The 15,697-nt window shown below is 43.2% G+C and overlaps 1 long non-coding RNA gene across 1 annotated transcript in view; it reads right to left on the bottom strand.

Moving 5' to 3' along the window:
- LOC135322423 (uncharacterized) overlaps positions 1-15,697 on the bottom strand; it is a 44,072-nt gene that overhangs the window by 11,212 nt on the left and 17,163 nt on the right. The window lies entirely within an intron of this gene.

Raw genomic sequence — 15,697 nt, forward strand, 5'->3', positions numbered from 1 at the left:
GGACCGGAAAGTAAAGGAACAACAGTTCATCTACACCCTAGTGTTTGGGCGGGACTTTCACCAAACACACAACCTCTCAAAGCACAGAGCACACAGTGAGAGGCTGACAGAGTGACTGCGACTTCTGCTCCTTAAACACAAGCTACCTGCCAGCACACGGTGTGCCCGTTACTGAATCATTACAATCATTTCAGAAACTATTACTACCCCGGCTAACAGGCAAGGAAATCTGAATCTCGGGGAGGATTTATTATCATCCTGGACAAATTCCCAAGGCCAAGAAGTGTCAGAGCCTCCGGCAGACCCTGGACTAAAATGCTCCTCATCACCATGGGCCCTGAGCCTCAGGCTGAGGCCACGTTAGGTCTGCACGGGCCCAGAGCATGAGTCAGTGGGACAGGGAGTGGTCCCACTTGAAGTGCCAGGCCAAGGCCCTCAGGAACCTATGTAATGAAACCAAATACCCAAACTGATTTCCAACGCACTTCCCTGTCCGGTAGGACTGCTCGGCACATCTGGCTTATCACCTGTGCACAGGCTGTGCAAGGGGCCCAGACAGTGACGTGACGTCCCAATGGAAGTGGCTCAGAGACCGCTTCATCACAGGACAGACTCTCCCGGCTTCCAACGTTAACTCTCCATTCCACTTCCAACTGGAAAGTAAGTTTAGACTTGTTTCCTCTCCAGAAACAAAGACAGTGGTAACATCAGCGGGAAACTCAAGACTGAGGAAGAGTCTCCTGGCCATTTGGAAGGATAGGCTGGGGAGGGAACAGAGATAGGGATCAGAAAGACCAGTGTTCCAGTCCAAAGTCTGCACATCACTCGCTTTGACAGTTTCCTTATTAATACTGGTGATAAAATCTAATTATGATTGTTGGGAAAACTAAATGAAATAACGTATGCCACTAGCATAGGTGTAAAATCCTAAATGAATGTTCCAGAAATGGACGTGACCATGGTTAGATATTGTTTGCCAAATCTTGTGTGCTAAGCTCACATCAGCCAGCCAGAGATGTGCCAGAGAATGCCTCAACAGCCAGCAGCCTTCTCCAACTTGGAATCTCACAGTGTCCGAAGAACAGGCAGTGGTGGATGCTTTGGGACACTCTGGAGGTAGCACTCCAGTGATGACTTTAAAAAGCTGGGGAGAATTTAGGGGACCATACAGTTCAAATACAGTAAACTCATTCCATGTCTACAAATATTCATCTGTAGCCATGATGATTCAGAGAGGAAATACATATTCAAACGTACATCATTTTCCCACATAAGTGCATCAAAACAATTTGGAAAGAATGTAACTTTCTTCTCTAGATCACACAGTGGGGATTACAAGGTTTTTACTGACAGCCCTACGTGTAAATCATCTGCAAACGTAACTGGGTCCATTATCAGTCATCATCATTTGAAGGGAAGGATGGAAAAGAACAAAGCCAAGCTAATACGCTCCGGTATTTTGTTGGGTTACGATGTCACAGAGGAGACGGACAGGTCATCAAGGAACCACTCTGCCGTGATCACGGAGCCGGAGAGCAGGATGGGCGGCAAGATGTATGGCACAGCCATAGCTGTGCCCGCGCTTCTAGGCAGGTACCCAGTCACTTCGACAAGGTGTCAAAAGTGTATGTCCACGTCCTCATCACCTGTCATGCATTAAAGAGAAATGGAAACCTATAAACGGCCAATAACCTCGGTGGGTACACCATCGAAAGAGCAAAGTCACAGTTTGACAACTGGCCATCCCAGTTCCCTTTGATTCATTCTTGGAGAACATTAAAAACCACTCCTCTGTCCTCAAGAAGTGCTTCCTACTTGTCCTATTTTTGGCTCAGGGATACAGCACGTTCACTTGGACTTTAATATCTGCACAGATTTGACTGTCTTTCTCCAGGTTCACTTGTCCATTCTGAAGAGGTCTGAGTTAAGTCCAAATTCCATAAGATCAATTCCCTCCAGTGACAACTCAACGAGTCTGCAATTACAAACCAACTGAACAGGACTGTCCTCAGCTAAAAATGTCACCCACCCTTCACTGTTTTCTTAATCTCCTCTCCTGGCTAATTGCAACAGACTAACACCACCCTCCACCAAGTTCCCCAACTATGTCAAATAGAAAGGAAGGTCCATAAAAGATGAGACAACTCCATAGTCACCTCTGAATTCCAAGCATATATTAATGTCAATAAATAGAACTATGATTATGGCTTCTTTCCTTTAAAACCTTTCTGGTTATTTAAATGAGACCATGGAAGGGAGGTGTTTGGGTCCAGTATCTTGATCCAGAAGACTCTGGAGACATTTTTTGGAATGGCTGCCCACTGATTCATTCAAAACACAACTTCTCTTTCCGGGAGGAGCTGTGATTTTCTGCCAGGAGTTTGTTGTCACTCTCATGCCAGAACAGATTTAAACTAAATACTTACATTGGATATGTTATTTTCCCCCGCTTCAAAAAAATTGACTTTCCTTACTTCCTTGCCTTGAGGAATGCTTTTTTAATTTTCTTTCTAATTCACCCTTTTATACAGCAGGATTCAGGATGTTCTTGGCCTTACATAAGAACAGCCATCCAACTCCCAGTGTGAGAGGCCTGGGGCTCAACTCCTGCCCTCCTGTCAATGCAATTGAAACTCAGTTCAGGAGCCAACTGGCCCCCCAGGGCTTCTAAGGCTCGCGTATCTCCCAGAATCCTTGATTTCTGGTTTGACTTGGCTTCTGAGGATTTCCCCTCACTTTCTTGACAATTAGCTGTGCAGCTTGAAAGATGAGGAAGGAAGGTCTTATTTCTTAATCAGCATTTTAAGGAACTTATGTAATGAAGGTTTTCAAGAGTTTCTAGAACCCTGCATTGCTGAGACAGAAAACACACTAGATATTTTCTAAATCTAGCTATCATGTGCATTTTTTTCGTTGCTTTTGTTTTCTTAACTGCTAACAGACATTTTTAATTAAAAAATAAAATAAGGCCCCAAATAGGATAGAACATTGAAGAGGAAACAAAATTAAAGGGCAAAGACAGAAAAATTATAATTACTCTACAAATTTAATAGAAAACATACACTATGGATCAGATCAGCAATTCTCAATAACAGCTAATTGAAACCTGACCATGAGGTAAAATGTCTCTCCTGTCAGGAGACGGCCAACAGAAAACAGAATTAAATCAACAAACTAAAATTCTAAGTCTGGCGAGGTAGAGAAGTCTACCAGCTAAATGTGTTTTCTTCTGGAAAAGAGGGAGACACACAAGATCTTTTCTGTGGAGCCTGAGCCCAGGTGAGGACGGTGAAATGAGCTCTGTAAGTACCCAATTAGCAAAGTGAGTGATGAATAAAGAGACGTGAGCTTTGATGACAGAGATTATACTACTATTCACTTGTCCTGTAAGTATGTCTTCACGTTCAATGATCAATACATCGGCATCCTCAGGGATTGAGATTATAGGAAAATGCACAGCCCGGGCCTAGACCTCCTCTATGATTGTGGCACTGCACTTAGATGATTCAAGGGCACCTCCAACTCCACCTGCAAATAGCTGATTTCACGGTGCTCCTCCCATAGCCGTCCTGCCCAGGGCCCCTTGTCGGGGGGCAAGGTCTCTCTGCCTCTCCCAGATCAGTCCCATCACTCATAGATGTGACTGGGCCCCTCCTTCAGGGCCCAATTTCCTCAGTCAACGAGTCCCACCACCAGCACCTCACCTACCAGATTCTCACTGGCACTCCCTCAGCACTAACTCTGTGCTGGGGACCACGCTGCACATTGAGCACACGTTATCTCACTGGATCTCCACAGAAGTCCTGGGAAGTCGGTATATCACTGCTTCAATTAATAAGATAAATTGTTTCACTTCCTTGAGTGTGTCATCCAAAGTGACACGGCTACTGAGCCACAAACCTGGGACTGAAAATCACTTGAAAATTGAACACTGCTACACCTCACAGCCACCCTACTCTGACTTATCACATCACCTCCTGCCGAGCCTTCTAAATGTTTCTAAGCATTCTACAAGACAAAAGTGATCTACGAGAGCACCCCTCTCCCCTACTTAAAATCTGACAATGACGTTCCACTTCCCTTAGGAGAAAGCCACACCGGGCCTGAGCACAGCCCAATGGCCCCTTCATCCGCGTACCCTGCGCGGCCGCGCCGTCTCACCCACCACGCAGTGCTACACGTGCCGTGTCCAGGACAGGGATTCTGACTCCGTACAACCCGGGGCTCGTCTCACTCAAACAATGATCACCCTCTTCAGTGCTGACTCTCAGAAAATTGTTTTCTCTGGATGAATCAATATCTTTTTCCTTACAACTTCCCATCATTGATAATGAGCTCCCCCCAAAAGAGAGAAGACCTAATCCTCAGACTCCTTATCTGTAAAGTGTGAATAACAAGAAAATATGAGAGGTTTTAAGCAAAATAATATTCATGTGAAGTTAAGGACAATTCCCAACATACAGTAAGCACTCAATATGTGCTTACTTAATATTAATAAGAATATAATGCATTCCAGGAACCTTAAATCAATGCTTTATGGCTTTGTCCAAAAGACTACCGACAAACTATTGGACGAACCCCTTTGAGCAAATCCGCCCAAGCGTACTGGGATAGGTAAGCCTTGACTCCAGTTACAGCTGCAGCCAACCAGCACTACGGGGCGGGGGCAGTTTGCTCAAACTCGTACATGTTGCTTGAGCATTTAATTGTCACTAATGAATAAAGACAGGTGTTCTTTAGTCAAAACTCCTGAAACATAAATCTTCAAAGATTGATGCAAATTAGTTTCAAATACAACACTCTCACTAGAAATTATTTGAAAATTATAGTCTTAGCTCCTCCACACATCGAAAGGGCATTTTCTTAATGTATCTGACTATATACACTGAGAGGATTGTTTAAAAGAAATTAAGATGAAGCCATAATGAATAAGCTTTCAGTATAATCTGCACAAAGCCCCACCCAAGGGTCTCACTTCTCACTTCCACATAGGTGTTCAGGTAGCTTAACCTGGGTCTTGGTTTCTTATGACACGGGGGTGGGAAGAATTGTGGATAGATTTATGTAGCAAATATAAATCTAGGGTATTTGCTGTGTAGGAATGCTAGAAATAAATAAATTGATATATAGTCCCACCCTTAGGAAGCTCAGCCTTTCCAATTACAACATCATTAAAAATAAAATGAGAGATACATTTAACAAAATTTTACAAGATTTGCACATTGAACATTTTGAAGTATCACCAAAAAAAATTAAAAGATCTACATATATGGAAGGCATCCCATGTTCATGGAATGGTAGACAATATTGTTAAAAATGTTAAGACTCCCGAAAGTGATCTACAAATTTAATGGAATCCCTATCAAAATTCCAGCTGACTTCTTTGCAAAAATTGAAAAACTGATGCCAAAATTCATATGGAAGTACAAGGGAACCAGGTCAGCCAAAACAATCTTGAAAAAGAAGAGCAAAGTTGGAGGACTCACTCAAATGTTACTACAAATCTATAGTACTCAAGTCATTATGGTACTGGCATAAGTTTGGATGCATAAATCTATGAGACACAATAAAAAATCCAGGGGGGAAAGTTACATTTACAGTCATTTTTCCAGAAATGTGCCAACAACACTCCATTGAAAGAATAGTCTATTCAACAAATGGTGCAGAGACACCTGGGTATCTGAAGGCAAAAGAATCAATCTGGAATCTGGACCCCCGTATTTTATTTAACAAATAAAATATTAATTCAAAATGGATCACAGACGGAAATGTAAAAACTAAATGTATAAACTTTCTAAAATAAGACATAGTTAAAATCTTTGTGGTCCTAGGATAGGCTATGACTTCCTAGATACAATACCAAGAGCACAAGTGAAAAAAAAGAAAGATAAAATGGACTTCATCAAAATTAAAACCATTTGTTACAAAGGACATCATCAAGAAAGTGAAATGAAAGGGGAAGGGGGTAGCTCAAGTGATAGAGTGCGTCCTTAGCAAGAAAAATAAAATGAATAAATCTAATTACCTCCCCTAGAAAGAAATTGTTTTAATGTTTAAAAAAAGTAAAGTGAAACGACAATCTGCAGAATAGGAGAAAAATTTTGCAAAGCATATATCTAATAAGAGACTAGTATCCAGGATATAAAACAAATGCTTACAACTGACCAATACAAAGAAAATCGACCCAATTTTTAAATATGCCAAGTATTTAAATAGATACACAATTGGCCAATAAGCATATGAAAAGATGCTCAGCATCACTAGCGAAATCAACATCAAAATGAGATCTGATTTTACACTCATTAGGATGGTTATAATCAAAACATGGACAATAACAAGTGTCGGTCAGGAGGCAGGGAAATGGGAACCCTCAATACGCAGCCGTTGGAAAGGGGCAATGGTACAGCTTCTTTGGAAAAGCCTGGTGTTTCCTCAAAAGGTTAGAATTATATGGCACAGCAATTCCACTCCTACAAATAGAGTCATCCCTCAGTATCCTCGGGATTTTGTTTCAGGAAACCCCCACCCTGGATACCATTATCCAAGGATGTTCGAGTCCCTTTACAATCAGCCATCTGGATCCATGAAGTGGAAACTACAGATATGGCGGGCCAACTCTACAGCCAACAGAATGAAAATATATTCTCACAAAACTTGCACATCAATATTCATGGCAGTATCATTCAGAGTAGCCAAAGGTTACAAACAATATCCATCCATCAATGAACGGATAAACAAAATTACCAAGAATAGTCCCACAAACTTTTGGTCATTGAATCTTTGACAAAGGAGGTGAGAACATACAATGGAGTAAAGACAGCCTCTTCAGAAAATGGTGTAGGGAAAACTGGACAGCTGCATGTAAATCAATGAAGTTAGGCTACTCCCTCACAGCATACACAAAAATAAATTCAAAATGGCTTAAAGACTTAAACATGTAGACAAGACACTATAAACCTCTTAGAAGAAAACATAGGCAAAACATCTGACATAAATGTCAACAATGTTTTCCTAGAGCAGTCTACTCAAGCAATAGAAATACAAGCAAAATAATATAAGTAGGATCTAATTAAACTTACAAGCATTTGCACAGAAAAGGAAACATAATGACAATCTATGGAATGAGAGAAAATAGTTGCAATAAATGAAACTGACAAGGGCTTAATTCCCAGAATATGTAAACAGCTTTTACACTTAATAAGGAAGAAAAACATACAATTCAATTCAAAAATGGGCAGAAGTCCTAAAGAAACTTTTCTCCAATGAAGACATACAAATGGCCAATAGGCACATGAAAAAAATGCTCAATATCATTATCAGAGAAATGCAAATCCAAACTGCAATCAAGACTCACCTCTCACCAGTCCGAATAGCCATCATTCAGAAGTTCACAGACAGTAAATGCTGGAGAGGCTACGGAGAATTGGGAACCCTCCTGCACTGTGGTGGGAATGCAGTTTGGTGGAGCCATTGTGGAAAACTGTATAGAGGTTCCTCAAAAGACAAAAAATTGACTTCCCATATGACCCTGCAATCCCGCTCCTGGACATATATCCAGAAGGAACCGTAACTCAGAAAGACACTTTCACCCCAATGTTCACAGCAGCACTATTTACAATAGCAAGATATGGAAACAACCTAAATGTCCACTGAAAGATGACTGGATAAAGAGACTGTAGTATATTTCTCCAATAGACTACTATTCAGCCATAAAATAATAATAAAGTAATGCCATTTGCAGCAACATGAATGGACCTGGAGAATGTCATTCAAAGAAAAGTAAGCCAGAAAGAGAAAGAAAAATACCATATGAGATCGCTCACATGTGGAATCTTAAAAAAAAAAAAAAATCAAAAAACAAAGACACAAAAAGATAAACTTATCTACAGACCAGAAACAGACACAGAGATATAGAAACCAAACTATGGTTACCAGAGTGGAGAGGGTGTGGGAAGGAATATATTGGGAGTTCAAGATTTGCAGATTCTATGTATAGAATAAACCACAAGTTTATACTGTATAGCACAGGAGAATATATTTAATATCTTATAGTAACTTATGTTTAAAAGAATATGAAAATGAATACAGGTATGTTCCTATTTAACTGAATTGTTGTGCTGTACACAAGAAACTGACACAACATTATAAACTGACTAGACTTCAATGAAAATATTTTTAAATAGACCAAAAACGAAAAAAAAGAAAAAGGATATTATGAAACCAAAAGAATAAAGTAGTGACTCAGGCTACAATATGGATGAACCTTGAAACTTTATGCGAAAATAAGCCAGACACAAAAGGACAAATAGTGCCCTTTAAGGTGAACTGTATCTAAGCGTTTACTGTACTACTTCTGTAAATTTTCCGGAGGTTTGAAGTCTATCAATATCAAAATAAAATGTATTATTCATTAAAATCATAAAACGCTTCCTCACAGGAGGGCTTTAATTATTAAATGCAGAAATGCATGTAAAGCCCCTGGAAAAACACTTTGCACGTCCACACACAGACACTGCTGTCACTGCCTCTCAGAGGGTGGCGCCAGCGCTGATGAGGGCTGCCTCCACTCGCTGCCCTGCAGACAGGAGTGAGGGCCTGGGCTCTGACAGGCAGGGTGAGCATGACCCTGGGTCAGACACAGCCATGCACCAGACTCTGTGTTACCCAACTTTCTTATACAAACTGCAACATGTAATGTAAAAACGCTACAGGGATGTATCTTACAACACAGGGAATACAGCCAATGTTTACAGTAACTATAAATGGAGCATCTATTGTACACCTGAAACATATCATTTTAAATCAGCTATAACTTTGTAAAAAATTAAAAAATAATTTAAAAATGTTATCACTTTAATATTCAATTCGGTTTTTAAGTAACTACTAAACAGCTTAGAATGTATAAAAGCATTTAAGTGTGCTGTTTGTTTACATATTTATTTACTTTCAGCCTCCTGCTAAAAGAGAAATTAAACAATTTTTTTAAACACACCTTAACAACCATAACAACAAAAAGGCAAAATTGAGAGTGAAGGGAAATTGGAGATTCAATACTTAAATGAAACCAGGGGGAGGTAAAGTCATAAAAATGGATTCCCTGGAGTCAGGGCAAGTGTTAAAGGCCGACTAGAAATTCAGCTGTCAGATTCTTGGCAGCTAAAGCAAAAAGAAAAGATCATGGGGGGGTGGTAGAGCATGTGCTTAGCGTGCACGGGGTCCCGGTTTCAAGCCCCAGGGCCTCCACTAACAGATAAATACACCTAATTACCTACCCCCCCAAAAGAGTCCCAAAGAAAAGAAAAAGAGAAATTTCTTTCCAAAAAAACCTGATATTAAATTTGGATTAAATACTTAAAAAAAAAAAAAGAAATATAGAAAAGATGAGTGACACTGTGAAGGAAAAGCCCAGCTGGGCTAACGAGCTAAGTCACAAATCTAAGTGTGATACGTGTCGGTTTACTGATCTAAGTATTGCTGGGCTAACTCGTAAATCTGAAGTTTAGTGTCACTTTACTGGGCTAATAACCTAACTCGTAAATCCAAGGTCAACAATTGTCAGTAACGTGATCTGTTCCAAATTCATAAGCTTCAGTGTACTGATTCCTTGCTTTTTGTTGTTTGAGCCTTATTGGCTAATAGCCCCTTACTTGTAATTAACCCTATAGAACCTCATGTGCAGGTCTTGGAGGTGCTCAGAGCTTCGGAACAGGAGCCCCTCTGAGCCCGCCAGCATAATAAATCTCAGTGCTTGTTTCTTGGCTGGCCTGTTCTTTCCGTAACAACACAAGCGATAATGCCCTTGAGATAAATCTGTGATGGCTGCTGGCAGGTCCCCATGTCTCACGTGGCAAAATCTGAAACATCCTTCTCACCACTCAGAGTCATCATAAGCCCACTCCACACTTCCCGCTGTTAAATGCAGGAGCACAGGCAGGGCCCGGCCTTTGCTCTCTCTGTGTCATCACAGTGAGACAGGATGGAAGGGGCAGAGCACAGCCATTCAAGGAAGGCCACAGCAATTAACATCAAAATGGTGAAGGATTCAACCCCCAGAAGGCCTTGAGGCTCAGGATGAAGAGATTTAACTTCTAGCAGAGCTTGAGCTTCATTATACACCCATTGTAATAGTAACATGGTGAATATCATGCCCCAAGTTACCATGGCAGTCCCAAGGCTAGCCACAAAATGTCAAAGGGTGGGAAATGGCCAACTCCCTGGGAATCCCAGCCCCTTGCCCTTAGGCTGGTTCTTCTACATATTAGCAAATGAAACCACCAAGCCCAAGAAAACGAGCAACACAGCGCCACCTCGCGGTCACCCCTCTCTCTCCCTCTTCGGAGAAAGCCCACACTCTGTGGAGTGTGTACCTACTTTTAATCTGAGCACCCAAACCCCACACCTCGTGGCCTTTCTGTTGCCTTTCAATGTGTCTCTGTGAATATATCTACCTTTTCTCAACACTGGCTTGCTCTTGAATACTTTACTGCACGAAGCCAAGGAACAAAATCTGGTGGGACACATCCCAGGGGCTCAACCAAAGCCTGGGACACAGCCCTTCTCATGCCTCACGTTTTTTTCCTTGTATCAACAGGACTGGGTTGTGAAGGGAGCTCTGAGGCCCCAGCTAAGGGACAGAAGCCGCCCCCAGGGCTCGAATTGGCGGGCAGCCTCTTCCCCAGCAGGGGCCTTGGGGTCTGCCCAGTTCTCTGTGTTTCTCTGTTGTGCTGACTCCCCAGCCACAGAGCGTTCTCCCTAGGCCTGTCCCCAAAAAACCCTTCTCTCCAAAATACAAGCACATCATGTCACAATCCTCTTGTTCAACCAGGAAATGCTTAACCCACTTTTTCCCTCCACAGTAAAGTACCTAACTGTCCTCCCTCCCATCACAACAATTCTTTCTTTGTGAGAACTCTGCACTCCCCACACACCATCCTGAAAGCAGGTGCCTTGCTGGCTGGGAACGAGATGTTTCAGTCTCACACAGCCTGCATCCTTTCACTTTCCCCTTGTTACCATAAAAAAGCCTTTCCTGAGTCATCCACAAATCTGATTCTGAACTTCATAAAGTGCTGAGTTTGCAGTCACTGTGTGCATACCTCCCAGGTTTTGACTAAGTTTCCTTCACGAGATCTTCATTAAGGAGCTGCATCAAGAAGTCGAAAGAGGATATTCTTACATCTGAGCGGAGGAGCCTGCAAGAAATTTAAATGGCTTTCAAGAGAGAGTTAACCAGGGACAGAGAGGGCGCAGGTCCTAGTCAACAATGTCATGAGGCAAAATGTTCTTCAAAGACTCAGAGTGGCTTCTGAAAGTGGAGTCGGCAGGGAGGAGGTGACACGCAGTGAGTGGGGTGAGTGAAACAGGGTACGCTCCCCCAGCTGGGGAAGAATTGGATTTTGTTCTAGTTTTCCAAACAATTTCTTAATACCTTTTTCTCCTATTGTCACATACCATTTCCTATGAATTAAGAATATCAATGTCAGTCATTTGGGCCGCTTGGGAGAGGCAACATGATGCCATTCACAGGGCTGGGACATGACAGCCACACCAGTCTAGGTTGAAAGACCAGTGGGGGTATTTCCATGGTGATCACGGGCATGCAGCAAACTCCCCAGCTTCAATGACCTCATCTCAAAAGTGGGGCAATAAAACTACCAAGAAAAGTGCGTGATGATTATGGAAGACATCTGTTTACTAGGTAAGTGCCCGTGACAGCTGCAGCTTAATGGGGAATGAGTATGATTAACAAGGCCCTGTCTACCTGGCCACACGCTCCCTGCCTTCCTGCCTTGGTGCAGCAGCAGAGTTTGTTTAGCTGAGATGAATGCCCCCAGAGCAGACCCGACGGGAAAGCTCGCAGCTCTGCATTGTGAGGCGTGTTCCTTTCCTTCTCAGTGCTGATCACAGTTTGCTGTCATCTGTTTTTATGTTTATCCCTTTTGTAACTTCCTCTCCTCCGGAGTTTTTGCTCAAGCAGCGCAGGGCCAGGTGTGTCTTGTGGCCTGCCCGATATTCTGGGCTGGGAAACAGCCGACCACACATCTGGCTCTGGTGCTGAATGGAGAGGGCAGAAGGCCCTGGGGCCCATGCTGAACCGAGGCCCATGCACCCAAAATTATGGTCTGACTTTGGGCAAATTACACAGTCTTCTTTACCCGGAGATTCCTCATCTGTCCATGAAAATAACTGCCCATGGCACACAGAGTTACCAAGATTAAAGGAAATCACCAAATTCACAACATATTCAAGGGGCTACCAGTGCATCCTCAACAGACAAATGCTGCCTTTACGGCTCTGACACACGCCAAGCGGGGCGGCCACACACAGTGAACACTGCTAAGTGCTTCATGTGTGCTACAATACTCTTTAGAACTTACAACAATCCCAGGAAGAAACGAATATTATTATGCCCATTTCACAGATTCACCAACAGGTTAAGAGAGGTTATATTCTAGTCCAAGGCCGTATGGTGAGGAAATGGTGATTTAAACCGGAATCTGGGCCCAGGCTTAGCCTCCATCTCTCTCCCATCCACCTGACCACTTTCCTATGAATTCCACCTGTCCAATACACAAGTTTGCAGCCGTCCAGCTCTTAAATGCAATGTGTGCCAGCATTTGTCAATGTTGGTTAATTACCATAAACTGTTCTCAGAAACCACAACAGAAAAGAAACGTGGACTTAAGGAATTCTGCATTGCGTTCTCCTATAATGTGCAGTCACCCTTCACTACACCACCAAATCCAAATGTATGCTTCCTCCATGTTTATTTTTGCACACGGCTTATTAAAGTAGAAGGTACCTGCAGTAATTCCATCTCAGTTGCTTTCCAAGGTTGCAGATTATCCATAATCAGTCCGTGAATGAAAATACTACAATGTGAATGAAAATACTGCAACCATGTCAGTAAACAAAGAATGCTGAAACCAAGTCATTAGCGGCTGCTGCCACCCCCCAGCGAGTGCATGCCTGCAGCCCAGCCTCTCAGCCACTCACAGTGGTGCCCTCTGAGTGGATTCAGAGTAAGAAAGGACAGGATACTGGCCCTAGATACCTAGGTACCTGCCAAAGGGATGAATTCTATGACACAAATGTTTGCTTCCTCCCATACATAGAAAAGCACTAAATACTTGATCTTGAGATATCTGGTTTTCTTTAGATAACAAGCAATATTTTATTGTTCCAACTACCTGGTCTTTCTTGTAAAACTTCTATATATCCTAGCTCTTCCCCTACCTCTTGGGAGCAGTCCCTCAGAGTGATCTGAGAGGTTGCCATCCCGGCTAGAGTCCTCCAGCCAAATAAAACATAACTCTTAACATTTAGGCTGAACGTTTATTTCAATGAAGTCCCAGAATAGACAGAACTCATCAATTCTGTAATGGAACACACTGGATCAGGAAACAAAAGCGTCTTTTAGTCTGGAAAAACTACGGTTTCCTCTTTCTTCCTGTCATTATACAATCCCACCAGAACTCATTAATTTGCTGTCTGCTCATCTGGCAACCAAACTCAGAGAAGAGTCAACTCAGCAGAGTGCTCTACTCGGGAGAACACCCCGCAGCAGCACTGCAGGCTACCTGTCCTCCCGCACGCTCTGCTGACCCTTGGTGTCCTCCGTGACGACCAGGACAACAGAGCTGTTCCCAACAGCTGCGAAGTCCCACACGTTAAATAAATCATTTTATTTTATACGATATTTTACGTATATACCCATCTCTGAAAACAGCTTTGCTAGTAGCCCAAATCTTCAGCATCAATCTGCAAAGGCAAATCCTGTCCGCAAGGGAAAACAAGACTTAAGAGGAAGCTAAGGATTCCAAAGTACTCTCCACAACCTAAGGCCTCCAAAGTCCCCTGCAGGACCTTCAACCAAACTGCCTGCAGGCGGCAACATATCTGCTTTTAAAGCAATGCCTTCCTGCCCTCGGGCGCTACAAAGTCCCTCTAGGCCCTCCCATTTCAGGGTAAGAGCAGCCGCTGCAGAACCTCACAGGGCAGCACTGACAGGACTGGACAAAGAGGATCAGAGCTAAACTAAGCCTTCTGATGACACGAGCTTGTCACTCTGTCACTTTACAGATGAAGATATATATATAGAGAGGTGGGGTGATCTTGCTCAAAGTCACACAGCTAATAAGTGGCAAAGTCTATAACTCTGCTCCTCCCTCCGGCGTGACGCCCCAGCTGGGACGCCCACAGGGTTCTCTCCTGCCTGCCGGAGCAGTCCTTTACTGTCACTCATAAAACACAACAGGGTGTGAACCTAGCCTACATTTTCAGCATCTTTTCCCTGCAGTCTCGCAGGAACAAGGCGGTTTGGGCCATTGTATGACTTCTGACTCCCAGAAGCCTCCGTGCTCAGGCTGGTCTTGCCTGTGCATCCAGCACCCTACTCAGAGGCTCTTCCTCCCCTACAGGAACACGTTCCCACTCTCCGCATGACACCCCCTCAGGAAAGCCCTCTTCTCGCCCTCACCTCAGCAGGTGTCCCAGGCCACATCCCGAGCTGCCCCATTAGGACTGCGGGTGCCCAGGTTTGCTAGTCAGACCAGCAGCCTCAGAGCCAGGGTTTATGCCCGGGTCACCCTGCAAACCTACTGCCCGCCATACAGACCCAGCCAGCAGGTCACCTGGAAGTCGCAGCAAGTGCCCCACCCAATCCCGAAGTCTTTTCATTTGCCAGCACCGCTGATGACTGGTCTCCAACCTTTGGTCAGTTTTGCACAAAACAGCAGCTTCCACTGTGAAGCAGGGGGTTTTCTTTTCTGCTCCCCATCCTTACTGGAAACGTCTAGGGAAATGAAAAGGCCTTTTCTCAACCCTTTTCTGATGACACCCACCCACCCACAATACTCACATGCTCAAGAGCTTTGGCTCAACCTGATTTTGTTTCCCTTACGCTAAGGGGCTCAAAACACTGCGGGATTCTTTCTCTTTTGATGGTATTTTTACTCAGTTTATCGGCTTTAATCTGTTTTTGTCTCTCTCTTCAATATCCCTAGAAGTTGCCGCTTCTTATTCCCTTCAGCAGCCTCCCTCCCAACATCTAGTCTAGGAAATCAGCTGTGATGAAGGGCCCGGGGGCAGTCACAGAAGATGCAACTAAGGCACAGAGAGGTGACATAATTTGCCCGAGAAGATCAGCTTCAAGCCCCAACACTGTGTGTCACTTCCCTCTGTTTAACTCTTATGCTAAGCAAGCGAACTTTTTGTAGATTATGGTTATAAACAGATGAGGTATGAAAATACATACAAGGACACACATCAACTCTAAGATGTTCATTAACTCCACTATTTTGTTTCTATTTATTTTATTTCTATTAAAAAAAATTAAGAACCTCTGCAGTCAATATAGCAAAATGTTACTGGGCTTTAAATACAAAATATAGAGGTTTTAAGTGTGTCATTACTCATCCTTATTTGTATGTTCACAAGACAAACTGATATGACAGTCTCTCTCCCCTCCCCCTACTCACTACTGGCTCTCACCTGAGCTCCCAAACCACACATCTAACAGCCTTTCAGTTTACCCACAGCTGAACTCATCAGTTATCCCCCAGAACTCCCTCTACAGATTTCCCTCCTCAGAGCACAGCAGGACCAACATTTACCTCATTAATCCACCCAGAAACCTGTTCCTTACTCCATCCTACCTTCACAGAAATCATTCATCCTTTCCTTTTTACCATCTAAA

The sequence above is a fragment of the Camelus dromedarius genome, chromosome 11 (genome assembly GCF_036321535.1).
Source record: "Camelus dromedarius isolate mCamDro1 chromosome 11, mCamDro1.pat, whole genome shotgun sequence".
NCBI classification, from domain to species: Eukaryota; Metazoa; Chordata; class Mammalia; order Artiodactyla; family Camelidae; genus Camelus; species Camelus dromedarius.